Source organism: Takifugu rubripes, chromosome 13, assembly GCF_901000725.2.
Source record: "Takifugu rubripes chromosome 13, fTakRub1.2, whole genome shotgun sequence".
NCBI classification, from domain to species: Eukaryota; Metazoa; Chordata; class Actinopteri; order Tetraodontiformes; family Tetraodontidae; genus Takifugu; species Takifugu rubripes.
In genome coordinates, this window is record NC_042297.1 from 17,542,998 (window position 1) to 17,556,150 (window position 13,153).

The 13,153-nt window shown below is 43.7% G+C and overlaps 1 long non-coding RNA gene across 1 annotated transcript; it reads left to right on the plus strand.

The window, feature by feature from the left end:
- Window positions 1–7,234: 7,234 nt before the first annotated feature.
- On the plus strand, window positions 7,235–9,628 carry LOC115252024 (uncharacterized). Its single transcript, XR_003890470.1, has 3 exons — window positions 7,235–7,757; window positions 9,154–9,174; window positions 9,266–9,628. It is a non-coding gene; the product is annotated as an uncharacterized lncRNA (long non-coding RNA).
- Window positions 9,629–13,153: the final 3,525 nt, after the last annotated feature.

Genomic DNA, 13,153 nt, shown 5'->3' on the forward strand with positions numbered 1-13,153 from the left:
GACTCAAGTCCACACACGCGTGTTGTGGTTTTAGCGGGAACCGTGGCTGTAACCGTGTCACGCGGCGCTCACGCGCGGTCACTCGGTCTGCCCGCAGTCTGAGCGATTGTGTTGTGTTAATATATTTCAAAACACAAGATGGCATGATCAGATAAAACTGGAAACCTTCTTTTTTCCCCCCCATACTGGAAGCGAGAAGGTGCCATCTCTCCTTCTCTGCTGCACAGAAGCAACAAGTGCTGGACTTGAGAGACTCGCACTGCTTATTATCCTTGAACTGGCTTCAGTCTAAATGTAGGCTTCTCACACAGACCACACTTACTAAAGGCTACTAATAAATCGGATGATGTGGAGAGGAGTGTGTGGACGGCATGAACAATTCCTTTGGTCACCTTCATGTGGATGAACACCAGGGATCCATGCGTACCATTACCTTTCTGGCTCCTACCATCGTCCTACTCTTGGTGCTTTCTGCTTCCTGACGTGGTAACTTGACTTGCTCCTACTTGTGATGTTGTTAACACTTCCTCTGCTCCCACTGATTTTCACAGACTCTTACTGACTCACGCTCGTCCCTTTCTCCACTAGCCGTGCTCTCCCACGCACTCCTTGCCACAATGTCTTAAGGCTGAGTTGGAGGTCACAGATCAATCGCTCCTTCCCTCGGTATTTTGCTCCGAGCCCCGTCCAGACCACTTCACCTTCTCTGGTTGCTGAGCGGAATAGTTTGAGCACAGGGAGTGTGGCCACCGGGCTGCTCCGCTGGATAGATATTGAGATGAATGGTGCATCGTTACAGATCTTCCTGGTACTCAGAGGAGGCCTGATATGTGCAGCTATTGATATTCATTACAGAGTGAATGCAGTCAAGAAGATGTAAAGAAGATTAATAGCCGGAACTGTTGCCGTGTTGCTCTTTGGTGGTGGTGGTGGTGGTTATGGTTGGTGGCTTGAAACCAAAGAATGCTGTTAGTGTGGTATCAAAGCACGATTGAATCAAACCTTCACTGATAAACTGACTCTTCCAAACAGGTGTCCTCCCAAAAGTCAGACCCCATCCTGGCACCAACCTCTCAAACCACTGCTGTGTAAAAGGAACCAAAAACAGAACCTGTAACGTACCCATACAGCCATTTTAACGCGGCAGTCATCACGGTTGCCTGTTTATGGTTGGTAATTGCATTTGGGCCCCACTTGGTCTCAGGAATCATTATTAACACATTGTGCCAGCCTAAAATTTTCAGCCTGTCAGCACTTTCCTCCCCCTTTGCTGTAGCGACAACGAGGATGGATCCAGTTGGGGCTACAGGTATCATTACCGCATCTCAATCTTTGTTCCATAAATATTGATAACAAGAGCCCCACGTCATGTGAAGCTAGTGCTGGCTGATAAAAATAGACAGGCTAGGTTATCTCTTACTGTCAGATGCCAGTCCTACACCCCCCCACCATCAACCGTCTCCGATACCGGAAGATGGGCTTTGGAATAAACAAAAAGCGATCGGAAAGCAACCCATAAAATAAAAGCGATGATATTAACGGTGAAATGTCGCGCATGGGTCCTGACGGGTTCGAGCAAATACATAATAAGACCTAATCAAATAGTCAGCAATAATTAACCCAGCCGCCCTGATGACAATGTGCTCCACGCCATGCATCTGTCACTTAGAGGTACAGCTTCATAATATTTATGTAGAGCGGGGAATTAATTACGGGCCCGGTTGGTGAGTCACAGCTCGGGTCTTCAGAAAGTAATTCAGCCTGTAAATAATCACTCGACCACAACCATACTTCACACCGATGGTACCAGCTGCATTTGTGCTAATTTCACCCTTCGACAGTACGTACAAAGAGAGGTGGCATTAGGACGGATAACATTTGAGTTGTGGCTCCACAGGCTGAAGTTGATCTCCAGGGTTCACGTCAGACCCTGCTGCATACCACATAATCTGTCTTCTTAAACACCGGCTGATGGCCTAAACTCTGGCTTTCACAGCTGAGAGGAGAAATCTGCTTCACTGGATGTGACATATAGTCCATTGATCTGCTAACTCTGACCAGCTTCCATCTGCCTGACAGCTTGGATTGGTGGTTACTGGCTGTTTGCCATCACTTTTTACAGTCCAGCCATTCCAGGCTTGCAGAAGCAGAGAGGAGGTGTCGACCTGAGGTTGTCATTGAGGATGGCACATGCGATAATACAGAAGTTCTGCAACCAAAAGTTACATTTGTTTTGTAGACCAAAAAAAATAAAATTCCACTTTTCCCCCAGAAGTCTGCTTATCCATAACTAGAATGAGTGCAGTGTGGTTTAATTCTGTGGTGTACTGCTCAGAGATGCTTGTGTGTATTTGGATTTGAATAGATGTATTTGCATCTTGTTGCCTAGCCAAAGGCGTTATTGGTTCCCAGTGGTAGTGACCTGAAATTTTGCATGCGCGGCAACCCTGCAAATGGTATCACCTTCATGATCGGCCAAACGCGGCTGAGTAGAAGCACGTAGAAACACTGACCTTCAGCAGGGCACATATATGTAACGCATGTTGACGGAGAGGTTCACATTTCATGATTGTTGCTGCTTCTGTCTTTTTCTGCTGGGCTCTAGGAGGACAAAAGACACGTTTCAGATTTTTCCTCAGCAAGCAAAAGATCTGCAAAAGTTTTTTAAAATGTTTTATATAAAAGCCCTGTTTCCTGACCCCGGTGCTAAAAATGCATTCAGCATAATCTGTATCTGCTTAAGTACTTGTGGGGGCCTGTGGAGGGGTCAAGAGTTTTCGCTCTGTTGCTGGTTGTCTAGTATAAAGGCAGAAGCAGCAGAGGAGGTGGAGGCTCGTGACTCGGAGCTGGCAGTTCAAATCCCTGGACTGACTGACGAAAGCTGCGTAGGGAAGCAACACCGCACCAGCGCACAGACTCGCTGAAGTCCCAGCAGTGACAACTGTGAAAGACTGGGCCACTATACTGGGACGCTCCCAGGTGTAAGTGTGTGAACTTTCTCCTCCCCCCATATCAGATGTTGATTTTATTAAAGGGAAGACTGGAACTCAAACAGGAAGCAACAGGTGAGCGCTTTAGCAAATTTCTCATCGTATGGCACGATCATATGCAGTTATTACAGTTTTATCTTTTCCGAATTCATCTTTATTTGACAGGTAATTAAATGATGATTACAATAATGCAAAAGATTGCAATAAAGCTCTGGCTCACCAGAAACCTGATATAATAGTTTGTATACAATCAATATTAAAGGTTAGAAAAGAAACACAGACCTCAGCCAAGTAGCTAATTTCCCCACATAGTGTGACTTCCACCCATAGTAGTATAGTACACAGGCTCGCTATATGATCAAAGGCAATGATTAATGCCCCTTAGTTTGATCTTTGTAAAATCAAATGTCTAAGTCCCTCTAGAATTTGGAACATTAATAAAATGTAATCATTTGTTTACCGACATTTCCTGAAAAACATCATTAGAATTTAAAGTCTTTCAAGTTATTTTGTTCACAGATGGACGGACGGACATGTGGACAGAGCCTGCCCCATCTCCTACAGAGGCAATGACACAAAATATAAATTACATTATTAGTCCATTTTTAATCTCCAGCCAGCATAAACTTTAGTTTAAGTATATTATTAGTGAATGATTAAAGTAGATAAATGCCCTAAAATCCTCCCTCTGATATGTAAAGGAAAATTGTTTTTCAGAAAAGAGTGATTGCAAATAAAAGAGAAGACCTACATCTAAAAAAAAATTGATGGAGGAATAAAATCATGAAGAGTTCAAATTTATTTTAAACAAAGCAAAACTCAAAGCAATTGTCTCCAGGCTGGATCTACCCTGGTCACCTGGCATCGAGTGCAGGAAGTAATGGTGCAGGCCCAGGAAACGGTCTGACAGATAGGACCCATAAAACAATAAAGGGTCATTTCAACATGTCCTTTAGACGAGCTAATTAGTGATGTTTAGGGGTGCTGTTTGCTTCTGGTTTATGGTAGCCTTTGTTTATCTGAGCTAATATGGCTGCACAGATGCTCCTTGATAAAAACAAATAAGTTGCCAAAGTCTAGAAAAACATTTAATCTGAACATCCGGGGCTGGATTACCACTGTCTGCTAAAGGAAACACCACAGAAATGAACCAGCCTTGATAAGTTACACCGCATGTTCCAGCTGATGTTATTTCAAAAGCAAGCAGCGCTGGACTCCCAGTCAAATCACCACCTCTTTACACTACCGCCAAACAAGATTCCCCATTAAAGCTGACAGGCAGACAGTCAAGCAAAGGTTTAAAATGAAGGTCTTACCTGCATAAAAGCCTGCTGCTGAATGGCGGGGGGAACTGTTAAGGATAATACAAAGGAGTGGGATTTCTCCTGCAATTGTCTGGGAGGGATACCCCAGCCAAAGTTTCTCCATACATCAAAGGGTTCCTGCAAATAAAAGCACACGGACAAACTACCTTCTTTGTGCTGTCTTCCAGCCAGATTCAGCCGCACAAAGCCTTTGGATGTACAACAGTGCAAAGAAGACGCACTATTCAGATGACCTGCTCTGCTCTCTGGTGGTTTGTTGTGTGCTTTTGTCTGTCCTGACCAGCAGTAGATATACAATATCACTGGATCAAAATCCTTTCATCCCGTTTACTCCCATTACACAACCCCCTCCCCACTATTCTTTCTTTTCTTAAGCAAAGTAAACTCGATGCAGCTAGATAACACTTGCAGCCCTCAGGCCTAAAACCCAAAAAATGAGTCTCCAGTTGTTGTTGTTTTTCTCTTTCTAAATTGTCTTCACACAAACTGAAGTGGCTCATTTCTATTTCTTAAACATCTGCCATTTGCATGAGAACAAACAAAAAAAAAAAAGCAGGAAGGAAAGCAGTTGTACCACCTACACACCCACTCTGACACGATTCGCATGTTTGTCCAAGTACAGACTTGCTGACAGCACTGAACTTACGTCACAAAGATTGGAACGAAGCGAATTTTGGTTTGTTTTTTGTTTTGAAATAATTTATGTCAAATAATAAAGAAATTAAAAGTAGCGGGGCAAAATATGAGTGCAGCATGTGCAGCAAATGTTGATATTTGTCAGCCTGCGCTACTTCCCGGCCAAAATGATTCCTGCCGACTCACAGCTGGTCACCATGACACAACTCATCAAACGAGGCTGACTCTTCATGTGGAGTGAATGGAGGGATGACTCTGGAGGGAGGTTCTGAAAAGTCCCAGATTAAACGCACTTCCGTAGAAGTAATCGTCACAGATTAATCACAACTGAAGTCAGCGAATCATAACTGGAGCATGGAGGGAACTCACTCGTCACGTCAGAACTCTTAACGGCTCCAGCTGGTGATGCAACTCATCACTTCATTTCTATTCTATTTAAGTACAGTAAACCAAGGACAAATTGGACCACATAAGTTTTATCCATCCATCTAGAAATGCGGTAGAACAGTTTAAATGCAACAAAGGACCTGCGATTGAAGCGCTAGCCTGTGTAAATTCACTCCATCTTTCACTTCTGTATATAGGTGATGGTACTATTTTGGGGAAGTCCCGTCCTGTCCCGGTCACATGATCGTCACCTGATCGCCACGGCAAGATGTTTAGTAAATGTCACTTAGGGGCTTAATGGTACATAAAGCTGGATAACGTCAATTCCAGGACATTTAACGTATTTGTAACTCTGGTTTCAAACATGGTTTTCAGACACAGGAGTTACGATAGCCTCTGAAATCCTAACCCTAATTAACAGAACACTACCTAGGCTAGATATACTCTGAAAAGCAAAATATTTAATATAATTTCCTTCCATAATTATACAGATCCTCCTACAAATGTAAATGTTAAATGGACTGTTTATTTGACTGAGGCTTGGTCACAGGGCACCTCTCTCACACAGCAGAGACGTATCTTTGGGAGCAATTTTGGGGTTCCGCGTCCTCCTCATGGACACCTTGGGATGTAGTAAGCAGGGGTGAGGGATCAAACCAAGGACCTCATTCTGAGCTACAGCAACCCCCTTTAAATGAGGATGGTTTTGTCATTGAAAGGTTGTCAACCAATGCGGTAGCCAGTGCTCCAGCCTTGGGCGGTAAACATACATTTTCCTACCCTAACCTTATTTGGCTTCTTCCTTTCTGAAGACCTTCTTTGTCTCTGTCAGGGACATACAAGTGACATCTGACGAAGATCTGTGACTTGACTCTGCTGGACTTTGAACAAAGCAAAGACACATGAGACTTGAACATGTGGGGCAAGACTCCAACGGACTCCTGCCCACGTATGCTCGGGATGGTCGCTAACGGCGGAGCCATGCCCAGCTGCTCACAGTGGGTTTTTTTAATGAAAACATAGGCCTCGTGACCGTATAGAAACACCGGGCACATGCAGGCCAGGGTAAACAGGAAGATGAGAGTTGAACAATCATATCAGTGAATGATGTGTAATCACTGGTAACAAAAAGTCGCAGAGCAAATAACTAAATGTGCGTTTGCCTCAGCTCCCAAGTGTTTGCAACAGCATGGGTGCTGGCTGCTGAAATGCTGCACCATTTCATTCACGCTACATATCAAAAACTGCTGCAAAGGGTAAAAGTGAGGAGAGGCCAGGCGGCTATTCTGTTCGAGAGGGAGGGGGTGGACTGGTAAGCTCTGGATAAGCTGAGAGGAGACAGAGAACTTGGCTGTTTACATGTTTTGCAGTTCACATTAACACTGCGGTGGCACTGCTACGGCTGCTCCAAAGCAAAGCTAAACAAAGCCTAACGTGTTGCTTCAACCATTCAAATGCCGACGTGATTAATGTAAGATTGAGGAGCGGATGAGAAGGGTTGATTTAATTTATACCAATCATAGTGTTACTGTAGCATTAGTTTAGCCTGTAACAAGGAGGGTTAATAAGAGTTCAGAGGGAGTAATTTATTCACAGAACAGCAGGTGTATCAATTTGCCATTCATCTTCTTTTAGGATGGGTGCTTATATTTAATGATAAATATAGAAATTCATTAGTTTGGAATGACAGCATATTGTACGGTATAATAAAGCTAACTATCATTATGATGTTTACACTCCTCTAGCTGTGATGTAAATGAGTACAAAGCTCAACAAACATTTAAAATGATTTTATCCAGTAACTATGAGGACATAATTATTTCTTTACATTAAGGTATCAGGGATTCATGAATGAATAAATCAAATAAACACAGATATGCAGAACTTTAAGCACAGTGTTGTTTTAGGTCTTTTAAATTCTGCAGTAGGAAACTTGTGCTTTGATTTAATTGGATTTTAGCACCGTCTTTCTCCTTTTAAAAATATGCTTACAGCTTTTACTTTACAAATCGTGACATGAGATAAAAACATTCAAACATAAAAGAAAATATATAAAAATTGAAGGGGGAAACAGTTGTAGCTATACCTACATAAAGTTACAGAAAAACCATGTTTGCTTTAGTTAAAGTAAACAAATACCATGCGAAAAGCTGAGTCAGGCGTCACCTTGGGCTGGGCCAGGAAGGGTCCCCAGGTTAGCTCAAATCGGTTCCATCCGTTTGGTTTGTTCAGCCGCAGTCTTTCCAATTGAATAGCCGATAACATTTTGGTGAACCAGTGAGCAAAGGGTGGGTGGACTGATAGATTTCCAGGTCGAGAGAATACTTTTCTTAGCCACCACCACCACCACCACCCCTAGGGGCAAAGTGACCTGCATGTCGTGTGGAAGATCAGAGCATCGAAGGATGGACAGGTCATGGTAAGGCTGAATGTCTCTGCACTAGACTTTTATAAACTGCTCAAAAACAGCTGACCAAAATGTATGCAATTTAGGACACGCCCACTACAGATGTGCTGGCGAACCATCAGTAATATAACACTTATCACATAGAGGAGACAGGTTTAGGCTTTGATTTGTAAGGCAATCATGTGCATCACCTTGTACTGAATTAATCTATAGCCTGCGTTAAAAAGGTAACAATTGGCCCAAGAAAAGGTTCCTTTAAGTTGTGCCAATGTCTCAGAATGTTAGTTTTTGCCCCAAGGTTCCCTAGTAAGATCAGAGGAAACCGGAATACAAATGTTGATATTAACTGTTTGGAGTGTGGAGGAAGCAGGAATCTCTCAAAGAAAGGAAGGGTGATGGAGCTACAGTCAGAATATGGTCAGTTCTCCTTGACGTAGTCTCTGACTCGGGAGGTAGCTGGTCTGTAGGGGACTGGGTTGAGAAGCGGAAGAGTCTCGGTTCAAGCTCTGGTGTGGACAAAACATGGAAGGTGTTCTGGTAGCAAGGTGAAGGTTCGCAGGACGCCTTCAGAGCACTGTTGAGGTATCCTGGAGCAAGGTGCCGAATCGCCAAATGCTCACCTATGGAGGGCCATGCAACGGGCTGGCGACTCGTTTAGGGCTGCCTTCAGACATATGCAGCTGGGATAAGCTCCAGCACCCTCCGTGCGACCACAAAAGAAAGAAAAAAACTGGTAAAGGGAAAAAAAGAAGAGGAATTCTTCACATTTTCTGTGGAATTATTTTTTCCAGCTCCTTTTTTAAAATACATTTGAGGAATATTGTGACGCACACCTGAGCTCGCTCAGAGACGGCAGCAAGAACCTCGGCTTCACCGAATCTTACGAGGTTTCAGAATAAAGCAAATGTAAGAGTGAATGCGGTGACTCATCATCAGGGTCATTCACTTTTCAATGCAAATTAATGTGGGTGTCACAGTTACGTGCAGTTATAAGCTGGCTATTATGAATTTTTTTCAACTTGTGGAACAGACAAATTGTGAAAGGATGGAAAGGAAACCTCAAAGCATTCCTTTGTTCTTTATATGTAGATGAATGTCCATGTATGTGTGTACATGTTCTGGCATTTATTATAAAGTGAGGACAAGGTTATATATTTTGCCTGCGAAGTGGGGACGTTTCGCAAAGTGAAGACATATTGGCTGGTCCTTGCAGCCGTAGGTGTGCTGCTTGAGGACTAAGACTTGATGTTAGAATTGGGTTTAGGTTGTGGTTATGGTTAGGATTTTGGTTATGATAGGTAGGGTCTGGGAATACATGATGTCAATATGAGTGCTCACAAAGTCAGAAGGACAAACACGTGTGTGTGTGTGTGTGTGTTTGTGTGTGTGTGTGTGTGTGTGTTACTAGGTGGACTAAAGGAGGCACTCGGTAAGCAAGTTCTTCTCTTGAATGACATTTATTTAGTCATTTTTTCTGAAATTCTCTACTTAAATCTGGTGTTGGTCTGAAAATGTCACAGACAGTTCTCATAGAACCCGCTGAAGGAAGAAGTCGGGGGAACAAAATCGCTGGTGAGCACGTGCTGCATTAAATCGAGAATCAACCGAGATGACATTTCCTCAACATATATGGGTAAATAAAAGGCAGTAAAGAAAGAGTATAAGTACGTGTAGCAGAGCAAAAGTACAAAACAAGAGTTATTACAGTAACCTGAGTATGTCTGCTTTCTCCCCCGGTGATATATTATTTAAAGAGGAGTGCTGCCAGTACACTGTCATGGTAACTGCTGCGAGAGGTGGAATGATCATGAAATAAAAGTGCACACAAAACTGACACAATAAAATGTAAAAGAGTCGTTCTTTCGCCGAGGAGCGCACACTTGCTCATCCATGTATCGAACCAGAAAAATGCAAACAAGGGGGGAAATATATTTATGTTAAAAGTGGAAAAGGAGTTGGGGCTGTAACCTGCACACCAGGGCACACACACACACACACACACACACACACACACCGTTCACTCAAATGGTGAAATACATCTAAATAATGCCATTTTAGCCCAGACTGACTGTCACTGAAATCTACTGTGTGCCGTTCTGACTCGCTTCCGTTCACTTAAAGCTAATGTTTCATAATTAATTTCAAATTGATTTATCGATCCATAAATGCTGCTCACTCACGAAGGCACTGCACTCTCAGGAGCACCGTCAGTATTTTCAGGTACACACACGGTCAATTATGTCCCATTTAAACCCAAACCAAGCCTAGACACTTCCGGAACTTTACTAAGGTGCATGTGTGTGTGTGTGTTTTGCTCAGAGAGGTTAATATCCTATATCTGGGATGATACTAAAGGCAGCTGAGACTGAACTGTCCTCAGGTCCCCTTTCAGCAACAAAGAAACTCCAGAATCAATCTCAACTCATGTTCTTCTGATCTGATCTGAAGATCCGATACTTGTGGTCACTCTTGACGAGAATGACTATTGTTGAGGGTTAGAACGTCATTTGTATTGTTGCTTCTCCACTGGAACCTACCCGGCTCAACTCGACACGGCACGGTTTGGAGGCTTTTCCACTCAGGGTTCCAGGGCTCAGGAGGTACCTTCTAAAGTACCTACTTGGAAGGGGTTCCAAGCATGACGACGAGGCCCTGTTATGGTTATTGTCAGTCCGTCAGGCCGAGAGTTTGATTGGTCCACAAAGTTGGAAACTAGATTCAAGATTCAAAATTGTCTTTGTCTAACTGTTCCCAGCCTTAAAACGAAATTATGGAGGCACTCCCGGATTCATATATGAAGTAACGAATAATTCAGCACAGGTAAATAACCAAAATATATAACAATGTCCATGGCCTCAGTGTTGTGCAGTGCACAAAAGTAAGTGTACTGAACAGTTTTCATTGCTCTTAGAGCTGTGTGTGTGTGTGTGTGTGTGTGTGTGTGTTTGTGTGTGTGTGTGTGTGTGTGTGTGTGTGTGTGTGCATACGTGAATTCATGTCAGCAACATTGGTTTTGATTTTAGTTTTGCCTAAAAAGTTGTTTCTGCGTGTTGTAGTTGTGTGTATTTTCCACAGTCTTTCCACATTCTGGATTTTGCCTCCAACTGCAATAAAGAAGTTACTGTGTCGTGATTTCTGCCTTTTGTTTAAGAAGAAAGAAGAAAAAAACCGTCGGGAACAAACGTTTTTCAGAGATGAAAAGCAAGTCGTGTTTGTATGCTAACGGTGTCACGAGAGAACGCCTCGTTGTGAAGATCCCGCCCACGTTGAAAAGGGTGCAATTTAAAACCAACGACGAGTTGAAGTTGAGACACAATCGGATTGTGTCTCGGAGACACAAGGACACTGTTCGGTAGACTGTCCAGCTAGACCAGGAGTCATCTACCAGCCCTTAATCCAACTGGGTTTTTTTTACCTACCAGGAAGACAGAACCACATAGGCCTGGGTTGATGACCACTGAGGTGCTGCTAAAGAACAGGATCCAACCCAACTTCTACCTCCAAAGATCTGGAGTCGTGCTCGCAGGATGAACCAGTTTTCCACTCGGTCACTAGCCTCGTTCTCCTGGAGAACCAAAGAGCCGTGGGGAAACCATTGCACAACATCCTCAATAGGCTGAAGAGGCAACATTCAAAATCACTGCTGCCACCTCCACCGCAACGATAGGAGAGCACACCTCAGGACCACACCCTGGACGGTCACCAGGAGAGAAACCATTCACTCACACCGACATCGGGCTCATTTTTACGGTGCTTTTCTTATTCGATGTGACTCTCAGAACTTGTGAGTATTTCGGAGCAGCAGCAACAGCCGAGCTATACTGTCTAAGCATTAACCAACTTATTTATCCACCAGGAAACAGAAGTCACTGTTGTTGTGATAGACTCTCAATTAGCAGTTAGCATCAGCTAATGGTCTCTTTACATTTGGAGAAAACCATTTAATGCCTCTCAGTGAAATAGATAACCTAAATATACGGTTACAAATAAGATGTGCGATTTTGTTGATGAAAAAGGAAAAAGAAACCAAGAAACGGTTTGTTAAACAGCCATTTTAAACTGGGTTTCCAGCGTTTTAACTCAGTCTTCAGCATCTCTTCGTCCTTGGCTCCACTCTCTAATTTAGAATCAGCTTTATGTATAAAAGCAGCACGAAGCCATGCATGAGCATCACCCTGCTGCTGACTGATACTGTGAAACACCGCAGAAGTTCAAGTGCATTTGTAGGCAACAGGTGTGACCGGCTGCTGGGAAACGCAGGGAAAAAAACAAACCACACACGTGCACGTCTGTTTTACCTAATCATCCAAAAGAGGTGGAGACGTTCATCCACTCGGTCGCACAGTTTTTTCTTTTTCCTGGAAGTTGCAGTAAAAGGTAATGAGCATACACTCAGGCACCGTGTAATACCAGTAGCTTAGGGATTTAACCCAGTCTCCATGGCGATTGGTGTAATGATGACAAATCTGCGTTTTCAATAAAAAAGGAGCCATGTGTTATTTTCATTTGCTTTTAGTGAAGCATGGACACTCCACGCACCTGAAAACACACACACACACACACACACACACACACACATATATATATTTATATTCTAAATCTCGTGTACCTGACAGATCCGGTTTGTCAGCGTCCGCGTTTGTGGTTTGTGGGCTCAGACAGTAAGTCGACAAAGTACTTCACTTCATTCTGCAAACAGTGAAATGTTTATTTCCAAGGCTACATGCGCTGTGCTGCCTGTCCTCCGGAGGATGAGTCATCCACAGGCTACATACGCTACATCTGAGGTGGGCTCTGGACAAGCTCCTGGAGGAGCTCGTCCCCTCCTGGATGTGGGGGGGGGGGGGACCAGAAGCACTGCTGAGCCATCACCGCTGTACTGACTTTCTGTCACATTGCTTCACAACAGGAGTCGCTATCTGGTGGAGGAAACTGTAAATCTCTCTCCTCACCCACCTCCTACGGTCAATTCTATCGATAAAGGGAGATGAGCCACCAAGCCGATCGTTTAAGTTACTTTTTTTGGGGGGGTGGGGGGGTTGAAGTATGTATTTTGCTAAGACTGGGCTGGGCCTCAGCTGTCTACCGTTGCTTTGGATAGAGGTCACACACGCGAACCACCTCTGACCAAGTGGATTATCAGCACAAGAAGCCCAGATTTTTTTGTTTTTGGCGATATTAAAAGCCAACTTCACTGTTGGGGCATTTCATATCTATTAAAACAAAAGAGAAGATAGAGCTGCGAAAACTAGAATCACAAAAAAGCCACCGACTGGGCCTAACGCAGCCATCGCAGAATGAGATTCTAATTAGCAAGGAAAATGACTCACAGACCGTATCCACGATCGCTCCGCGCCGCCTTTGGAGTTAAAGTATCTCCCCAAACGTCCTCCAACTGTGCTGCCGAT